Raw genomic sequence first — 7,249 nt, forward strand, 5'->3', positions numbered from 1 at the left:
GTATTTTTTTCCCTCCTCTATTTGCTGCTTTTAACTTTCGGCCATTTTTGCTAGATCTATCTTATTAGTAAATAATTATAATTTTCTTTTAAACTTTTTTTCAAAAGGAGAATATTAAAGTTATTAAAAGACAATACATTTTTTTAGATACTAGAGTTTCTAGACCTATTCATTCGATTATCACTGGCTTTGGGAGGGACCTGCAATACACCTACTTTCAGTGGTGGCCACTGTCTTCTTATCTTACCTACCGCATAACAATCAGACTCAGGAAACTGCAACCAGCTTCATGAAGTACCTACAAATCATAATTTTTAAAAAATTAAATCTACTTTATAAAAGGATTAACGTTACTACAAAATAGGTCTTTGGATTTTTCTATCTTTTAGGTTTATATGGGCCTATTTCTGAATTCAGATCCTTTATCTTTTTCTATCCCTAATTTATACTTTCCTTTTTCCTTCTTCACAAGAGTTACAAATTTACTTTTAATGCAATATAAAAATACTAATTTTATTATGACCTGAATATGACCAAAAAAAAAAATGGCTTTAGAAACAGTCCTCGACAAATTCTTTTGCCAAGCTTGCTATCCTAATACTTATGTTTGAGACTCTGCCCTAATACTTATTTCAGCCTCCTTAACATAGATTAGTGAATAATCTAATAAAAATGTGCTTTATCATCATGTGTCGTGAAACACCATTTGGATTATGGCTCCACAGTTATTTTTTTCCCTATGAGTCTTAGCTTCAAAAAAAAAATGGGGAAAGCTTTGGTTTGGTGTTTCTAACAGCACAGTTAAAGATGTAAATTTTCTATTCTTGAACAGGACTACTGTTCTACTATGGTTCTGTTTGCAATCCCTCAAAAGATCCGATCTATACTAGTTCGAGGAGACTAGGTATGGGTCTAGCACCACCTCCACTGTCTCCCCCAGGTACCCCCCCACCCCCCTCCCAGGCTGCTGCGGAGGAAAGCAGCACACCCCCTCCGGAACCGGTCAGGCTCAGAGAACAGGGTCCTGGGTCACAGCTATCTGAGAGAATTCGGCTTGAAGAATCTTAAAAATACAACTATTGTTTTTGTTTTTTTCTTCTTCTGTGCTTTACTCGGTAAGTAACCAGCTCTCTGGTTAGAGCAAAGCTTAAACTAAAAATCAGCTAGTTAAAAGAAACAGTCATATTTGTAGTTTACCATCTTGATGAATGAAAACAGACTTCCAGGACACCTCGTTGCCAGAAATGTCGTTACCAGAGGCAAAACACAGGCGGACAGGAATGTGAGGTGCACTTGTGCCACAGGCATGCTGTGTGGAAGTGTCTGTGCTCCAGCCCAGGCCCATGTGAGGTGCACTTGTGCCACAGGCATGCTGTGTGGAAGTATCTGTGCTCCAGCCCAGGCCCAACCAGGGCACAGAAGTAGGCTCAGGCCACGGCATGGGCCCTGCAGGGGCTTCCTGTGGCAAAGGGCGCAAGGCAGGAGGCACAGCGAGCCAGACTCTGAATGAAGCACAAGCGCACTCAGGGCACATCCTACGCTGGGAGAAGAGGGACCCAAGGTGTCTGGGTGGAGTCAGTAGGCCCACACTTCCCTAGACCCTGCTGCTACTCAGCTTTCATTTCTACCCTTGAACCTGGTTTTCTATCAAGTAGAAAGCATCTGACCTTCCCGGTTACTGCTAACAAGCAGGTACAATTTTTGGACTAATACCTAGAATGAATGTTCCCCGAGAAGGGTCAATGTGAGGGTTAAAGTATGGTGACCTTGATGTGAAATGAAAGGAAACAGGGGGTTTAAAACTAGAAAAGACCAAAGTAAGACTAAATTATGCACCACTGACCCAGAGGAAAAGTTACCTGCTGACAAAAGCTACGGAAATAATTTCTGGTTATTAGAGTTGCGTAACAAGAAAATATGCCAACTTGTTTAGTAGTGAGTTCCCCATTGCTGAGAGTGTTCAATGGGAGGTGGGTATGTACAGTAGGACACTCCCATTTCACCTAAGAGAGTAGAATGAATGTTTTATTAAAACCTACTCCAACCCTTTGAGTAAGCAATGGCTAATTAACCTGCTGCAGAGTATGAATGGTCTCTCTTCTCTTCTTAGGGACAGTGAACCTGACAGGAAGAGCACAGTGATTAACATCAGTGATGGAAACAATGGAGAAGACGGGGTTATCCTTTTCAAGTTCTCCTCCCACACTGGCTGGGAAGGTGGAAGACACAGGCCAGACTTCTATCCTACAACAGCCTCTCCTCTCCCCTCCAATTCCAAGGCAAAGAGCTCTTTTCACCTTGAAAACCACAGTAAAACCACAGAAAATGAAAACTCTTTGGATGATGATCTACCCCTATTCTTTTCTAAGCAAAATGGAATTGCAGTACCCCATGCATTGGGCTGGGCTGTGAAGGTTAACGGCGCAGCACCAATGATCAGAACCCACCAATGACTCACGCTCCTTCAACATGGGTATTCTCAGGGGTGGTGTGCCCAGTTCTGTGCAGAAGGCGTACGAATAAACACAGGTCCTACAGCACTGATTTTACTTTAAGATCTAGGGGGAACAAACATGTTTAGTATCTGTGTTGGTTTGTACAATAAAATCAAGCAATATAGAAGAGAATGCAAAACTCACATGAATTTTCATGATTAAATACAAGATTTTAAAGAAAATGCTTGTTTACATTGGGGGTATTTATGGCTACATTTAAATCCCTGATGGAATATATTGTTCCACCCACAATGGGACACTTTGGTACAAAATTTTAATAAGCAAAAATTTACTCCATGAGCTTTAGACAGTGATTCCTTTTTGTTTTGTTTTGTTAATCCTCGTCCAAGGATACTTTTTCATTGATTTTTAGATGGAGGGGAAGGGAGGGAGGCAAGGAGGAAGGAAGGAAGGAAGGAAGGAAGGAAGGAAGGAAGGAAGGAAGGAAGGAAGGAAGGAAGGAAGGAAGGGAAAGGAAAGGAAAGGAGGGAGGGAGGGAGGAACATAGATGTGAGAGAGACAATTGGTTGCCTCCCACACGACCCCAACTGGGGCTGGGGATCGAACCCCCAGGTATGTGTTCTTGACCGAAAATCGCACCCTCGATTCTTGGGTTCAAGGGCCAATGCTGTAACCACTCAGCCAAATCGGCCAGAGCTAGACAGTGATTCTTACCTTCTCTCTTTGGTTCTCCTATATGGGAAATCCAGAAAGAACGTTGGTCCCTGGAGATAAGCTGTGCTATTAGCTGTTAGATGGTTTTGGTTTTGGTCTCTAGGTCATAACCTTCCTTTATTCATGCAACCCCCAAATTCTTCAAACTGCTTATAGATATTTAAGTGCATTAATTTTCAGATTCTCCCCTGAGAATATTGCAAAGCTATATATAAACAGAGGTACACAAAGCTGCTTTAGAAATCCTTATACAAAAAGCAGGAGAGCCCTGGCCGGTTTTGCTCAGCGGTTAGAGTGACGACCGGTGGACCGGAGAGTCCCGGGTTCAGTTCCCGCTAAGGGCATGTACCTCAGTTGCAGTTTGCCCTGGCCCGAATTGGGGTTGTATGGGTGGCGACCACTCGACGTGTCTCTCTCATGTTGATGTTTCTCTCTCTCTCCGGCTCTATCTGAAGATAAATGGAAAAAAAAAAGTCCTCGGGTGAGGATAAAAAAAAAAAGCTGGAGAGTAGCAATGAAAACCGCCTAGCCCACATACACATGTGAGCGTGATCTGGGAACAGGGCTGGCTACCAAGAGCAAGCCTTAGCTGGGGAGCTGGGGATAGGTGAGACAGGCATCTCTGTGTATCACTTGAGAATGTGAATAAACACCCTTCTCTATGATTCAGTTATTGCAGCGGAAGTTTCAGGCACTGGTTCAAGCATTTTCATGTGCTGTCTCATATGCTTATAAAACAGGTATTACTGCCCCCAATTTTCATATGAGGAAACTGAGTATCAAGGGTATGAAAGCTGCCCAAGCCAACTACTTTAACTTAGAAGTGACACAACCGGGATTCAAACTCGGGTCTGACTCCTTTCCCCACCAAACCACGTCTTTTTTCCACTCTATCATTCTTCCTCCTTCTAATTTGCCTTTTCTTTTTTCCGTTAAACAGACCTTTTTCTTATTATAGTAATTACTGGATTGCTTACCATCCACCTAAAGTTCAATCTGAGGCTCTCACTTCCTATTAACAATCGTGATTCTGGGGTTAGGGTGTCAGATGTGTGGCTGCTTTGTTCCCACAGAATCTTCTATTATGCTGGGATTATTTAGCTGCTATTAGGGCATAATCGATGCTTGAGCTGCCAGTAGGAGGGTCTGACACAAAAGCACCCATGTATCAGTCAAACCAATCTAACCTCTTGTATTTATAGCTCTCTTTCCTTAACAGGTGCAGTTTTCTTTTCACAGCTGGAACTCTGCTGATTTGTGTGTGGCAGGGCAAGGTTAATAGCTGCGAAAGATGTAGCCGAAATCTTCCCTGCAGCAGTACATGGCACCCTTCCTATCAATCTGTCCCGGTAAAATAAAATGAAAAACAAACGATCCAAATTGATTTTTATTTCCAACATCTCTGGATGTAGACATCGGGCTGTCTTATTCAAAAAGTACAACATCGGCACAAACATCCTTTGCTGGTTTAAAAAGAAAAATTATTGATTTTTCTCTTTCTTTTTCTTCCTCTCTTTTCTCCAAATCTATCCATCTCTAAAATCAACTGTCCATTTTTCTCTTTCACACCACACTAATAGCTTCATTCTACGTCTGACCCCTTTTTACGAAACATCATTGTAGTTTCGCCAGTGTTTTCTCTGATGACTAGATTATTCACTCCATGCCCCTCATAAATGTCATAATTGTTTATACTTTTGTAGCCCTATCAAAGTCAATTTCACTGCTCATTCCAGATAGGCACTCAGCCAATATATTGCCAATAACACTCACTCTTGTGCTAACTTAAAATACACAGTGCAGCTTGCCAAGTTTCCTTATTTGGCAAGAAGGTCCCTTAGTTCCCAAGATCTTTGACCATCCATTTTTAGATCCAAATCCTCATGCTTAATATTTGGTTATTTCTTTCTCTCTCTGGCTCCCGTTCTCTCCCTCTCTCCATCTTTCCCTCTCTCCCTCTCTTCACTGTGTCCTTATGTGTGCCTAAAAGAATAAGAAAAAAATCAATCACCTATTTGTTGTCCTAGACCCCCCCCCCCAAGTTAAATTATGGTCATTTACTCTGGAATTATTACCACTAAACTTTTTATTTAAACAATAATATTTTCCAGTTAAAAAACAACTTCAAAAGAAGTTATCATGGGAATTGTTTAAGATTAAAACAAACATTACACATTGCTCAAAAAGACCATTTTTCTTTATCTTAATTCTCTCTTTCCAAACAAACTAAATTCATATTCATTTGCAATCTCCCAAATCTCTTGCTATTGTAGCAGGAATTTAAAACAAAGGCTCTACACACCACCAAAACCATAATCAAACTGCAGCCATCACATATTTTTTGAAAATCAAAACCATGAAATTTCACTGTGGAGATGGGGCTGCTACAAAGAAGATGTTAACTGTCCTGAATCACTTGTTCATTATTGTCTCTAAATGTGTTGGTAGGTTTAGATCCCCTGAATCCTGGCTATTCAATTTAACTTCAGAAAAGCAAGAAGACTCTCCTAAAACATTAAGGTTAAAATATGAATATTTTACAGCCACCCTGGCTCAAATATTCTCGAATTAATTCTACAAGTTGATTCTAATACACCATTATCACTGAGAGAGCTGCTTATTGTAAAACTATTTGGAATGTGCCACTAAATTGTATTACTTTCATTATTAAAGAAACTAACAAAATAGTCATTAAGCTCTCAATAAACAAGTGCTTATGCAAGTGTGTCTAGGCGCATCAGAGACACCGTTCTCAGCACTCTAACAATGATTGCCCAACTGCTCCCTTTTTTGGGGCAATTCGATGTCCTCTCGCCAGTTCTGTAAAAGTTTCTCTGCAAGCTGTCAGGGGCAAGCGAGGCGTGGCGGCGGCCTTAGCGCCCCCCCCCCCCCCCCCGGGCCTGGTGCTGGTCTCAGAGCCCACGAACCCGGGGACGCCAGAGTTTGCAAAGGGGTGACCCTCGGCTTCCGCGAAGGAAAAGGGGGCGCTGCAGGGTGCGGGTGGGCGCCAGCTCCACGCTGCCCAGGGCGGGCCAGGAAGCGGCCGCTCTGAGTGGGCGAACCGTGCCCCGCCGGGCCGAAAAGCAGAAGTTCGCGGTTCTCCCTCGCACGCACAGACCTCTGCTGGCAAGCGGCCTGCACCCTCCGTGATTTGGGAGACTCGGGTTTCGTTTCCCGAGAGGGGCCCGGGTCACGCACTGCGAGCCCGGGCTCCGGCGCTGCCTGACCGGCCCGGGGCGCGCCCCACGCTCGCGCCGCGCGCAGGGCCGAGAAAGCCGAGACGCTCCGGGTCGCGCCCCGCTCTTCCCGGCGCCAACTTCTGCGTGGGCCCGGCCCGAAGTTCCCGAGCCGCTCGCGGGCGCGGCTGAGGTCCGGCGCCGAATCCGTGGGAGCCCGGCGTTCCTCCCGCCGCCGCCCGGGGGGGCTCCGGGGCGGGGAGGGGTCCCCGTGGGGGCCGCACGCCGGCCAGGCTCCCGGGCCCGACCCGGCTGGGCCGCGGCCGGAGACGCCGGGACAACGCGCGAGCGCACGGGCCTCCCTCGCTGCCCCTCCCGGGCCCGGCCTGGTCCTTACCTGGCTCCCGGGCCGGACGCGAGCAGAGCCGGGCGGCGAGGCCCCGCCGCGGCGAGGGCAGGGGCGGCGACGGGGCGAGAGGACGCGGCCCGCGGCTCCCACGCTTCCGCCGCAGTCAGGAGTTGAACATTCCGCCTCTGCTTCCCGCGCCAATGAGGAAGGCAGTCGCGGCAACAGCACCACCTACCTCCGAGCGCGGAACGGCCCGGCCTCCGCCCGCGCCCCGCAAGCCCGCGGCCTCGCCGCCGCTCGGACTCCCCGGAGAGCGGGGCGGGGGCGGCGATCGGGGCCCCCGGCCTGCACCCCGAGGGGCACCCGCCCCGGAGCCCTGGGACCCGCCAGGCAACGGGCCGCCGCCCCGGGGCGCTCCGCCGGGGGCACCTGCCCCGTGGCGGGGGCGCGGGGAGAGGGCCTGTGCCTCAGCGCCCCTTTGCACCTTCTCATCTGTGTTGAACAAGTTACCACCACCCGTCCCGTCAACTCAGTTCTTATCAACAAACAACACA

At 47.0% G+C, this 7,249-nt stretch overlaps 1 protein-coding gene across 2 annotated transcripts in view; it reads right to left on the reverse strand.

The window, feature by feature from the left end:
• The window catches only part of MAP3K20 (mitogen-activated protein kinase kinase kinase 20), a 156,375-nt gene extending 149,471 nt beyond the window's left edge, over nucleotides 1-6,904 (reverse strand). The window contains exon 1 of one of the 2 annotated variants that reach the window (XM_036253959.1): nucleotides 6,744-6,799. The gene's annotated coding sequence lies outside the window, so the exon portion shown is untranslated. Of the gene's footprint in view, nucleotides 1-6,743 lie in introns of both variants that reach the window. The other variant, XM_036253957.1, reaches the window with a different exon arrangement.
• Nucleotides 6,905-7,249: the final 345 nt, after the last annotated feature.

This window comes from Molossus molossus, unplaced genomic scaffold (genome assembly GCF_014108415.1).
Source record: "Molossus molossus isolate mMolMol1 unplaced genomic scaffold, mMolMol1.p scaffold_m16_p_11, whole genome shotgun sequence".
In the NCBI taxonomy this organism is placed as follows: domain Eukaryota; kingdom Metazoa; phylum Chordata; class Mammalia; order Chiroptera; family Molossidae; genus Molossus; species Molossus molossus.